This window comes from Schistocerca piceifrons, chromosome 7 (genome assembly GCF_021461385.2).
Source record: "Schistocerca piceifrons isolate TAMUIC-IGC-003096 chromosome 7, iqSchPice1.1, whole genome shotgun sequence".
Classification (NCBI taxonomy): Eukaryota; Metazoa; Arthropoda; class Insecta; order Orthoptera; family Acrididae; genus Schistocerca; species Schistocerca piceifrons.
In genome coordinates this window covers 75,879,042-75,892,431 of record NC_060144.1, presented here as the reverse complement: position 1 = coordinate 75,892,431, position 13,390 = coordinate 75,879,042, and positions in this window count along the sequence as shown.

Genomic DNA, 13,390 nt, shown 5'->3' with positions numbered 1-13,390 from the left:
CCTTTTGAACGTTACTCCCACTAACGTAGATTCCTGCTTGCAGTTTACAGAGAACCCGACGGCGCTGATCCTGCTTCTGGAATGGGCATGAACTTTGAGAGCTTCTCGGCAAAACGGATAGAAAGAATCTTAAACGACGTACTAAGATAGTTCAACGACTGATTGTTTTAATCCCCTCAAAACTCAGATGGAAAAGTACTGCCAGTCATCCTGAACGCCTCTTATACCGTCCTCTACGGAGTCCCTAGCTAAACTGAGACATTTATGCAGGTTAACTGCAAGTGGGGCGGGGTTGGGGGTTCTTGCAATTTCCAGCCCAGCCTCTTCCCTTCCCGCTTTAGGAAGGATGAGCAAATTAAATCGGGTCTGAGGTAGTGATCATCGAATATCGTGTAACAAAAATGAATTCCGGCGCACAGGTGCTGGAAACTGGCTTAAAAAAGCCAGGAGGTTTTCTCTAGCACCAAATGTTTTTTGTTTCGTGAGACAAGATTAACATGTCCAGAAACTATGGATAACTTCAGGATCCCGTCACAAGGAATGGATGATTATCAAAACGTTACACAACAAGGGACGGTCCCCTTAACACAAAGACTCACATCTGGAGGAAAAATAAGGAATTATTGTTCTCTCCCATACGTCGCAGACGCACTTGAGAAACATGCTTCTCTGCCAATCACCGACCACTATTTCACACACTCGGGGCAGAGAAAGGAAACATCACTGCCAAGCGCGGAACGGACAACCGTGGATACTGCGGTTGCATCCAAATATGTATGAAACGTAAGAACTACCCCAAAAGTTTATCCTATTTAATAGAATCCAACAAGCATAAACGAAACGACAGGAACGCGAGTTAACATGGCCTAACTCGGTCCTCCTAAGAACTTCAGAAGACGTCACACACTCGCTTCTGTGAACTTCCCGATATCAATCAAATGTTTTACAGCGACTGTGTCTCCTTTATCTGCCAGTTCTTCGCACTCGGTTCTCAAGGAATCACCTGTGCAAGTCAGGTCGTTCCGTGGTCTGTAAGAGTGGGAGACAGCACAATGCGTTAAATTTGAAAGTGACCCATCAACCTCTCCGCCACTTATCCTCATCTGAGACTACCCCTTTTTTTGTCACCTGACGCCCTCCACCCTTTCGGGAGTGATACTTCCGCACCCAAATGAAGAGGCTAAAATCCCGGTAGGTCTTAAAATTATCTATCATCCAGAAGCTTAGAACTCTGTCTTCCTCTGTTTGTCACACACTAGGCCGTCCCCGTATCCCCTAGAACGTTGCTCGGTCGCAGTCAGAGGGTAAGATAACCGGTGGATCTCAAACAGTACAATTATGGGCTGTGTGATACGTTTCTATGTCCCTTTTCCCTGCTGAACTTCTCTCTCATGCCCAGAACTGGCATTCTCTATCGAATGGCGGGGAGGAGTTTTCTTTAGAAATTAAACCCGCCAATGGTTCTCTCGTTTTCGGTTCGGTATTGGCCATCTGTCTCACTCAAGCATCTTTTTGTCACGTCCGAGGTAACACTCTTTCAAGTTATGGGAAGAAGTTAAACTTTGCCGTCCTCCTCACGCAAGATTCCTCTTCGTCATTAAGTAATTTTCTCTTTCGGGGCGGGGAAAGTTTTCTCTGCCATTTGAAAAACCAGACCGCTGTTCTCGTCCGTACTGTATTTTCCCGTCCTCTGCGACGATGTGCTATATCCAACTAGCCACGTGATCATCGAAATGCTGTTGCTTTCGTGTGAATGTGAAACGAGGAGCATGGTGTCCTATTAGTGGAAGAAGAACTGGACAGATCTCCGAATACCAGATTATCTGATACTTACGCAACAACACATGGTGTGTAAGAGCATGTGTCGGTAAATTTAGGGACTTATTCCTAATACCAAAAAATTACGAAGTTCAACTGAACATGGGACGGGAAATCTTTCGTTCATGTGGTATGGGAAGGATTATTCTTCAAGGCACAAAAAAGATGAAATGATTGTATGGCATTATTGGATGGCTTTGTATTTGATGCCAGTTCGACGATTCGAGCATCTTTATGACGAAGATGAGGAGAGGTGGTAAGTAGCACTACACAAACACCCAATTCTCTAACAGAAGAAGCCTCCGATAGGGCCGTGAATCGAGCCGGCGGTTTCCGTAATATATAGGCAACGACTCCAATCACTAGACCAAGAGCAGTGAACACCACTGTCATATGTATAGAACGATTTGTGATTCATGGCACAAGAATGACACATTTACCAAATAGTTTCACATTTTCAGAAACTGCTCGAAATGACTTCTTGCTTCTAAGCATCCCCTGAGCCTGCGTTCCACACTTTGCCGCATGTTGTGAGAAACTCCTGATGTGTTTCACGTTGGTTAAATCAGTTTTGGATACTCTCCCTGCTCCCTCAGAACGTCGAAATCGGGTACGGGTACTGAATACACAATGAATTTGAAGCGGCCCCAAAGTAAAAGTTCCACTAGATTCGATCTGACAGTTAGTCATACCATACAGTGGATCCCCTTCGACCATTGCAGCTACTCGGAAACTGGCTCTTGAGATACTGGCGAACTACCTGTGCAAAGTGAGGTGGAACTCCACTGTCAACAAACCACATTCGTTGGATGACGTCTGAAGGTACCTTATCAAATAACTGAAGCAACACATGTCTGAGAATGTGCCGATACATTTGTGCAGTAACACAATGCTGAGCCGCGCGGTATTAGCCGAGCGGTCTAGGGTGCTGCAGTCATGGACTGTGCGGCTGGTCCCGGTGGAGGTTCGAGTCTTCCCTCGGGCATGGGTTTGTGTGTTTGTCCTTAGGATAATTTAGGTTAAGTAGTGTGTAAGCTTAGGGACTGATGACCTTAGCAGTTAAGTCCCATAAGATTTCACACACACACACACACACACACACACACACACACACACACACATACACACACTCACACACAATGCTGAAAAAAATAGAGGCCAATGAGATGATCATGAATGTTTCCATTTCACAAGTTGATGCTGAACTCGCTTGTTGTCTGTCTAGTCACACTTTATGAAGATTTCTGTAAGCCTATAGGTGTTCGTCACGATAAATGAAGATACCACCACGTGGAAAGTCAGCCTCATCATTGAATAAGATACATCCTAATAACTGAAGAAACATGGCACACTCCCGTAACACATGTTGAAACACGTATGTAACGCAGCAGCGATGGCGAGGCATTGTAGCATCTGTGACCAGAGAGTTTGCGCTTGACCGCGCGAGTGTTGCGAGCGGTTCTCAGTCAGTAGTAGTCTTTGCGAGTTAGTTGTCGCTATGCAGAGTAGCAGTCAGTCTGTCGTTGCGAGTCGGTCAAGTCAGTCGTTGCGAGTCTGTAGCTCTGTCTAGTTGAGAGCAGTACTCAGTCTGTAGTCGTCATGCAGAGCGGTCGGTCAGTAGTGGCAGCCCAGTGCGGTTGTGTGATGTAGGCGGTCGGCAACACTGGTCAAGATGAGGAATAAGGTATACTGTTAATTAATATAATCATTAGATAATGAAAAATTTTATTTATTGTAATTATTCTCCAACAAGTCTCCCAATAATAATTTTTTATTTCAAAAGCATTTTCTCAAAAATTTAATTTTTTATTGAACTCAAGATTTCGTTGCACTTCCCATTTCATTCCACTTCTTTTGAAGAAAAATTCCACTAAAATCACAAAAAAAGAGAATATTATTATTTGCAATGCAGTTCCTCCAAGCGGTGCGCAACAACAAGAGCAGATATGTGACATCCATTTATTCTGAGGTAAGACTTTAATTCTGATTGTTTTACACAGGGCCAAAGACCGATATTTCGGTTTAATTGAATTTTCTTGTCACTGAATGGACTTTAATTTTTTGAAGGATTTATATTTGAGTCAGATTGCGTATTTCACATTTTTGTTGCCATTGTCAGTACATTTCATTGTGGGCAGGTTACGCATAGCGCAATGTCCATCAGCATTTCTAATTAGTATCGTCCTTTCTTTAAAAATTTTGTGGGGAGGTTACACTCGGCTCCCATTTGTATTAAGTATTGTCACTTACATTTCCTAAGAATTACGGTGGGGAGGTTACAATGTTGACACAAAATAATCCTTGACTAAGAGTCTCCCTCATTCAGTCGTTGCACCCAATGAAAAGCATTCTGGTATGAAGATTTCTACGCAGTTTGTTCCAAATCGTCACTTGCTCTAGTTGACGGAGCTTCATCCAGGGTACGATGAACCCCTTCATCTAGATCAGGCGTTCGTATATCGAAGAGTTCTCCCACGTTTTGCAACCCTATTTTCGAATGAGCCTGTTTCTCGCAAGTTTTGGCGGAGTTTTAGAAATGTTCTTGCATATAAAATAACTGTCTCCCTGTGTAGCGATCAAAATGTTCTAAATAAAATTGTCGGACTGTGTCCGCATTTACATCCGGTAGATCATATACCCCCCCTACCCCCCCCCCCCTACCCCCCCTACCCCCACTACCCCGCCATGAACCATGGACTTGGCCGTTGGTGGGGAGGCTTGTGTGCCTCGGTGATACAGATAGCCGTTACATAGGTGCATCCACAACGGAGGAGTGTCTGTTGAGAGGCCAGGCAAACGTGTGGTTCCTGAAGAGGGGCATCAGTCTTTTCAGTAGTTGCAGGGGCAACAGTCTGGATGATTGCCTGATCTGGCCTTGTAACAATAACCAAAACGGCCTCGGTGTGCTGGTACTGCGAATGGCTGAAAGCAAGGGGAAACTATATCCATATTTTTTCCCGAGGGCATACAGCTTTACTGTACGGTTAAATGATGATGGCGTCCTCTTGAATAAAATATTCCGGGGGTAAAATAGTCCTCCATTGGGATCTTCGAACGGGGACTGCTCAGGAGGACGTCATTATCCGGAGAAGCAGAACTGGTGTTGTACGGATCGGAGCGTGGAATGTCAGATCTCTTAATCTGGCAGGTGGGTTAGAAAATTTAAAAAGGGAAATCCATAGGTTAAAGGTAGATATGGTGAGAACTAGTGAAGTTCAGTGGCAGGAGGAATAAGACTTTTTGTCGGGTGAATACAGGGTTATAAATACAAAATCAAATAGGGGTAATGCAGGAGTTGGTTTAATAATGAATCAAAAAATAGGAGCGCGGGTAAGCTATAACTAACAGCATAGGGAACGCATTATTGTAGCCAAGATAGACACGAAGCCCACGCCTGCCGCAGTAGTACAAGTTTATATGCCAACTAGCTCCGCAGATGACGAAGAGATTGAAGAAATGAATGATGAGATAAAGGAAATCATTCAGATAGTGAGGGGAGACGAAAATTTAATTGACAAGGGGGACTGGAATTCGTTAGTACGGAAATGAGGAGGAGGAAAAGTATTAGGTAAGTATGGAATGGGGGTGAGGAATAAAAGAGGAAGCCATCTGGTAGAGTTCTGCATAGAGTGTAACTTAATCAAGTTTAAGAATCATGAAAGAAGGTTGTATATGTGCAAGAGGCCTGAAGACACTGGAGGGATTCAGATAGATTATATAATCGTAAGACAGAGATTTAGGAACCAGGTTTTAAATTGTAAGACATTTCCAAGGGTAGATTTGGACTCTGACAACAATTTATTGGTTATGAACTGTGAACTAAAACTGAAGAAACTGGAAAAACATAGTAATTTAAGGAGATGGGATCTGGATAAACTATAATAACCAGAGGTTGTAGAGAGCTTTAGGGACAGCTTTGGGGAACGATTGACAAGAAGGAGGGAAAAATACAGTAGACGAAGTATGGGTAGCTTTGAGAGATGAAATAGTGAAGGCAGCAGAGGATCAACAAGGTAAAAAGACGAGGGCCAGTAGAAATCCTGAATAACAGAAGAGATACTAAATTTAACTGGTGGAAGGAGGAAATATAAAAATGCAGTAAATGAAGAAGGCAAAAAGGACTACAAACATCTTAAAAATGAGAGCGACAGGAACTGCAAAATGGCTAAGCAGTGATGGCTAGAGGACAAATGTAAGGATGTAGAGGCATATATCACTAGCGGTAAGATAGATACTGCCTACAGGAAAATTAAAGAGATCTTTGGCGATAAGAGAACCACTTGTATGAATATCAAGAGCACAGATGGAAAAGCAGTTCTAAGCAAAGAAGGAAAAGCAGAAAGGTTGGGGGAGTACATAAGGGTATATACATGGTCGATGTACTGGAGGGCAATATTGTGGAAATGAAAGAGGACGTAAATGAAGATGAAATGGGAGAGATGATATTGCTTGAAGAGTTTGACAGAGCACTCAAAGACCTGAGTCGAAACAAGGCCTCGGGGATAACATTCCATTAGAACTACTGATAGCCTTGGGAGAGCCAACCCTAACAAAACTCTACCATCTGATGAGCAAGATGTATAAGACAGGCGAAATACCCTCAGACGTCAAGAAGAATATAGTAATTCCAATCCCACAGAAAGTAGGTGCAAACAGGTGTGAAAATTACCAAACTATGAGTCACAGCTGCAAAATACTAACACGAATTCCTTACAGATGAATGGAGAAACTGGTAGAAGCCGACCACGGGTAAGATCAGTTTGGATTCTGTAGAAATGATGGAACACGTGAGGCAATACTGACCCCACGACTTATCTTAGATTAAGGAAAGACAAACTTACGTTTGTAGCATTTGTAGACATAGAAAAAGCTTTTGACAATGTTGACTGGAATATTCTCTTTCAAATTCTGAAGGTGGCAGGGGTAAAATACAGAGAACGAAAGTGGCAGTTATAAGAGTCGAGGGGCATGAAAGGGAAGCAGTGGTTGGGAAGGGAGTGAGACAGGGTTATAGGCTCTCCCCGATGTTATTCAATCTGTATATTCATCAAGCAGAGAAGGAAACAAACGAAAAATTTGATGCAGGAATTAAAATCCAGGGAGAAGAAATAAAAACTTTGAGGTTTACCGATGGCATTGTAATTCTGTCAGAGACAGCAAAGGACCTGGAAGAGCAGGTCAATGGAATGGACAGTGTCTTGAAAGGAAGATATAATATGAACACCAACAGAAGCAAAACGAGGATGATGGAATGTAGTCGAATTAAATCAGGTGATGCTGAGGGAATTAGACTAGGAAACGAGACACTTAAAGTAGTAGATAACTTTTGCTATTTGGGGAGCAAAATAGTTTATTATGGCCAAAGTAGAGAAGATATAAAATGTAGACTGGCAATGGCAAGGGAAGCGTTTCTGAAGAAGAGACATTTGTTAACATTGAGTATTGATTTAAGTGTCAAGAAGGCTTTTCTGATAGTATTTGTATGGAGTATAGCTATGTATGGAAGTGAAACATGGACGATAAATAGTTGAGACAACAAGCGAATAGAGGCTTTCGAAATGTGGTTCTACAGAAGAACGCTGAATATTAGATGGATAGATCACAAAACTAATGAGGAGGTACTGAACAGAACTGGGGAGAAGAGGAATTTGTGTCACAACTTAACTAGAAGAAGGGTTAGGTTGGTAGGACACGTTCTGAAGCAACAAGGGATCACCAATTTAGTATTGGAGGCCAGCGTGGAGGGTAAAAATCGTAGAGGAAGATCAAGAGATGGATAAACTAAGCAGATTCAGAAGGATGTAGGTTGCAGTAGGTGTTTCTAGATGAAGAAGCTTGCTCAAGATAGGGTAGCATGGAGAGCTGCATCAAACCAGTCTCTGGACTGAAGACCACAACAACACCAAGACCATGTATAGTGCGTAGTGCGTATCCGTCGTTTCAGACACAGAGTACGTCATTACAACAAATTGTGATAGAGAAAAAACGACAATCAGACTAAACAAAACAAATTCCATAACCAATAGTAAAAAAGAAAATAACTAAAAGTGAGTAAAATGAACATTTGAGATAAATTTTGTAAGTAGGAGTCACTGCGGGAAATTCCACTCATAAGTCCCCAAAGAAGGGTTTTCGGACCTATGTTCAGATGAACATTTTATAATGCTTTGGTGTCATGAATATATCCATACAGTGTCTGACTCGTTTTTATATACCCTGTGTACAGCAAGACTTTTGTTTTCAAAAAGCTAAAAGAAATTTTCAGATTTGATACAGAGATTATCTTGATACTGTCATACGTGCCAACTTAGGCATAAACATACAAAATGGTTTGCTGCCCACATTGCTAGAGAAAACCAGTCTCTGAGAAACATTGAGAACAACATAAAAACATTACACAGTTAGCGTCGCTGTAGAAAATGCAGCCACTGTGCACTGTCAGAAGAATTAAAAATACACACAACCAAAACCATCTCCCTGATCATATCGTTAATGAGCAGACTAAGTTGACTAATATTCATTTCTTGATAAACTTACAGAAGGTACATTCCACACTCAAAAATAAATAAAGTTTCTTTGTCTATTTGCAGATCAAGAAACAAATGTGATATTATTCTATGTATCTACTACAGTCAGTATGTTTCTTGGCGCTAAATATTAATAAATAGTAACGTGAAGTCACGAGCACTTCTCAAATAGCACATGAGGTTTTTACACGCCTTCCCATCCTGATTTATTTCTCTATCATTTTGTAAACTTCGTTTATATTGCTGTAATTCAGTAAGTTCAGTTTATTTATCGGTATTTAGCCCTTTATACCACATACCCTGACGGAAAAAAATCGCAAGACCAAGGTGGAGATGTGCGGCTTACACGAAGTAGGTAGGCTTGTTTCTACATTTGATAGATGATGTCTATTCAGATTTCACACCAAGTGCATAAGAGTGGCCCTATTGGCGCCACTATCAGGATGCAATTCAGGTTTTCTTTAAATACACGCTGTAAGGGACGTGAGTGTATATCATGTTTGAGATTTGGCGTGGTGAGCTGATGTTCGTCAAGAGTGCCTTTAAGGCGACAAAGACGCCATTCCTAACACCTCACTGAGTGAAAGATGTCGTACACTTAAGCTACGAGAAGCTGGCTGCAGGAAGACCTGTCTCCAGACCACCACGTGGCACTATCGAGAGGAAAGACCGCCTTATTCGGCGATTGTCTCTGTCGCATCATACAGCACCTGCAGCAGTTGGCACCACCGCGACACAACGAACTTCAAGGACAGATCCGAGCCAGAGGGCCTGCAGTGTAAAATCCATTGACCCCAAACCACATGTCAAGCGAGAGGTCATTAGAGGGCAGGGTGCAGGTCTGTTGTGTTTTCTTGTGAATCCAGTAGAGGGCCTGTAGCCAACCTGTCTGCGTGCTAGACACAACAGACTTACAGCTGGAGTTATAGTCCCAGGTGCGATTTGGTATGACGGCAGAGTCACTATCGTGGTTATACCACACACCATGACTGCAAATCTGGCTGCGACGAGTGTCGACGGAGCAACACGGAGACGCCGCTTTCAGCGTCGAGACGACGTATCTGAAAGTTAAGTACTTGGTCTGGCTATTCCCTGCCTCCTGTAATTCCCACTCATTATAATTGCTGCTTCTGCTGTTTCCTGCCACCGCCAGCTTTCCATGATGGACGAGGTGTAAGGAGAGAAGCTTGAACCAGACGCTCGGTGGCGAAAGCAAGTCTCACACGGTTGTTAAAGAATGCAAACAAATTCGATGTAACAAGCAAATCGGAGTCTTTGGACGTTACTATCAGTCTAGAACAGTTCCCAAAGATCCTGGAGAAGTATTAGCACGCGCAGTCACAGCTCGAATTGTTTGAAGATGCAGAGTGTCATGCTGAGGACAGAGAAACTTTCGAAAATATGGTCTTCGAGAGCGATTCAGATGAGTCACACAATCACAGTTGACAAGGTTTCGTCAGAAGCTGGGTCTGCCTTGAGTGTATCAAAACGTAGCATGAAACTGCCCACCACAAAACTGCCATCATTTAACGATGATGTAACGCAATTCCGGTATTTTTACAAGACATTTATGAGTCTCATCGTAAACAATAAGGAACTTGAGGACATTGCTAAGTACCATCATTTGCTGAGTTCATTAACAGGTGAAGAACACTATGTAATTTCCCATCTCCGAATACTAAGGTAGCCTTTGATTTGGTCTGTAATAGATACAATAATCCTCGACTTATTGCATCAAAACAATGAAAGGAACTGGTAACGCTACAGACAATGACAAAGCCATGTGCAAGAGAACTTCGTGCACTACTGAACGAGGCTTTAACCAATGTGCATGCACTGATGGCATTACAGCTAGATGTCTCTTTGCAAGACATAATGACATCATAGCTCCTTATATTAAGTGTTGAACATCCTATAAGAACCGGCTTTCAAGCCAGTCTGAGTTCGAGTAGCTTTCCAACATTTAAAGAAACTTGTGCCTTTCTCGAGAATAAATGTAAATCTTTAGAAATAGCCGAGATCACAACATCACGGCACAACTGTTAATAAACATCAGAATGCACCCAACACCAAGCCGTTAGGGCATTCGAAACAGACATACGCTGCTACAGGTACTGCATGTGTCATGTGTTACCAGCCTCACGTGCTGCACAAGTGCAGCAAATTCAAACAAGCTACGTGTAGTGAACGCAAGGCTGTTGTGATGCGCAACAACTTGTACTACAACTATCTGAAGAATGAACTTCTGAATGCGAGTACATTACCCGTTTTTCCTGTGGTAAACGAAACCACACGTTATTACATGCAGAATCACAACGGACACAAGATACACCTGGAAGGAGTGTGCAGGTGACATGCAACATGAGCACTATGGCAAACATCAATCAACTACATCGAGCTATTGTTCACTGAAGAACAGTCCAGGCAAACGGTTACTCCTTGCGACAGCGGGAATAAGGTTGCAAGATATCAGAGGAAAACGGCAGGCTCTATTAGATTCTGGGTCGCAGTCGTGCTTCATATCGGAAACATGTGTACAATGCATCAGACTTCAAACGTGGCAGAGCAGAGTACCGATTCAATGAATAGGTGCAACCCGCTCAGAAACAAAACACCGTGACTCTATACTAGTAGGCTCCTGTGTAAGCAACTTCATGTCGTCTGTCGAATGTTAGTTTTGCCAAAGATAATGACACCTTGCCTGAACAAAGAACTGCTCCCAGTACGTGCCACTTCCCAAATGTACAACTCGCTGATCCTGAGTTTTGATCACCTGGAAAAATAGACTTGTTGCTAGGAGCAGAATTTTGTCCATACATTCACAGATCAAGGGCTATCTCCATAGCAATTGATTGTCCTGTGCTTCAAGACACAGAACTAGCTTGGGTTGTATCCGGTCAGTATCGAACTGTGGAGCACAACGTTTCGTCATGACGGCCGGTCGTGTCGCGCTGTGTAAAAACGAACACAGATGTTCAAACACTCTTGAAGAAATCCTGGGAGATAGAAGAATTAAGACGTGATGTAATGACGAAAGAAGAGGAACAATGTGAAGCACACTTCGTGCAACACACAACGAAAGATTCCAAAGGGAGATTCGTTGTCTATCTTCCGTTTCGTGATGGGTAAATTAGGTGAATCTTTCAACACTGCAGCAAAACGCTTCTCTCAGATTGAACAGAAACTGATAAGACACCCGAAGGTTATGGAAAGCTACAAACAGTTTATGACGGAATTTGAAGACTTAGGACATATGAAACCAGTAGCTACACCTGCTGCCATTTCATACTACATACCAAACCATGCAGTTCTTACAGAAGACAGCTCGACTTCCAAAACGCGAGTAGTTTTTGATTTTTCGGCCAAAACGAGCTCTAATTTGTCGCTAAACAGTTTGTTGATGGTCGGACCAACGATTCAACAGGATCTGTGCTCGATAATATTACGCTTCTGCATGCATCGCATTGCCTCTACAGCTGCCATTGAGAAGATGTATGGAGAAGTTCTGGTAGCGGATGAAGATCACGCCTACCAACGAATACTGTGCACGAGTGACAGATCTGCACCACTGCAGAAATGTCAGTTAAAACAGTCACATATGGAATGGTATATGCACCTTTTCTTGCGGTACGATGTCTGTTACAGTTATCTCATGAAACGGGCAGATGTAACAAGGCAGCAAACATTCTTGCTAATGACTTCTATGTGGACGATTGTATATCAGAGTGCAACACAGTAGAGGCTGCAGTGAAAGTCCAGCAAGAGAGACTCAAGTACCCTTACGGGTTGATAACAACGAGGATATTAAAACTTTAGGTTTACTCTGGCATCCAGCTGCTGATCAGTTCCAAATTGTGAATAATGTCAAGGCAGCACGTAAGGTCTACGGCTTCGCAAAACCCATTGTACTGGCTGTCACGCCATCCATTTTTGATCCTCTGGGATTAATCAGTCCCTTTGTTATCAAATCCAAAATCTTTTTGCGTGTGTGGTAGTGTCAATTAACATGGGACGAGCCCTTGCCTCAAGACTCGATTTGCGTGTGGCAGACACTATACAGAGAGGTTCATATGATAATATTCCTGTGGATAGTAGAGTCTTTACACAAGAAGAATTTGTCAGCATTCAATTGTACGGATTCTGCGACGCTTCAGAGAAGACCTACGGCTGTTTTATATGTGTATGATCTACTAATCACCATGGGATTACATTTCTGAAATTATTAAGCTCCAAACCACGAGTATCTCCATTGAAAATGTTGTCCTTACCTCGCCTGGAACTCTGTGGTTCTCTCTTGCTGTCGCAACTACTACAGCATGTTGTCTCTCGCTGAGTGCAGACATAGAACGAACTTACTTGTGGACTGACTCATCCATCGTACTACCATGGCTCGCGTCTCCACCCACGTGGTGGAAGACATTCGTGGGGAACCATGTAGCTGAGATACAGAAAAACATAACAGCTGCGATATGGAACCGTGTATCTACGATGGAAAACCCAGCTGATTTGACTTCGCGTCCGCAGCTCGTGGTCGTGCGGTAGCGTTCTCGCTTCCCACGCCCGGGTTCCCGGGTTCGATTCCCGGCGGGGTCAGGGATTTTCTCTGCCTCGTGATGACTGGGTGTTGTGTGATGTCCTTAGGTTAGTTAGGTTTAAGTAGTTCTAAGTTGTAGGGGACTGATGACCATAGATGTTAAGTCCCATAGTGCTCAGAGCCATTTGAACCATTTGACTTTGCGAGGAGTATCTCCTGCAGACCTGCAAGAAAACAGCCTGTGGTGTGAAGGACCAGCTTGTCTTAGTGAAGATATCACTTCATGGCCTGTGATAAACGCCTCTAGTGATTCTGCAGCCCAGGAACTGCCAGAAGAAAGGGCTAAAGTCCTGTATCACATCAGCAGAGCAATTCAAGACAATATCATCTGTCGATTCTCATAATTTTTACGATTACAGCGGATAATGGCATAGTGTCTTAGATTCATTAATAGCTGAAATGGAAATGAGAGTAACTGCAATGGAAATGAGAGTAACTGCTGAATTGTCTT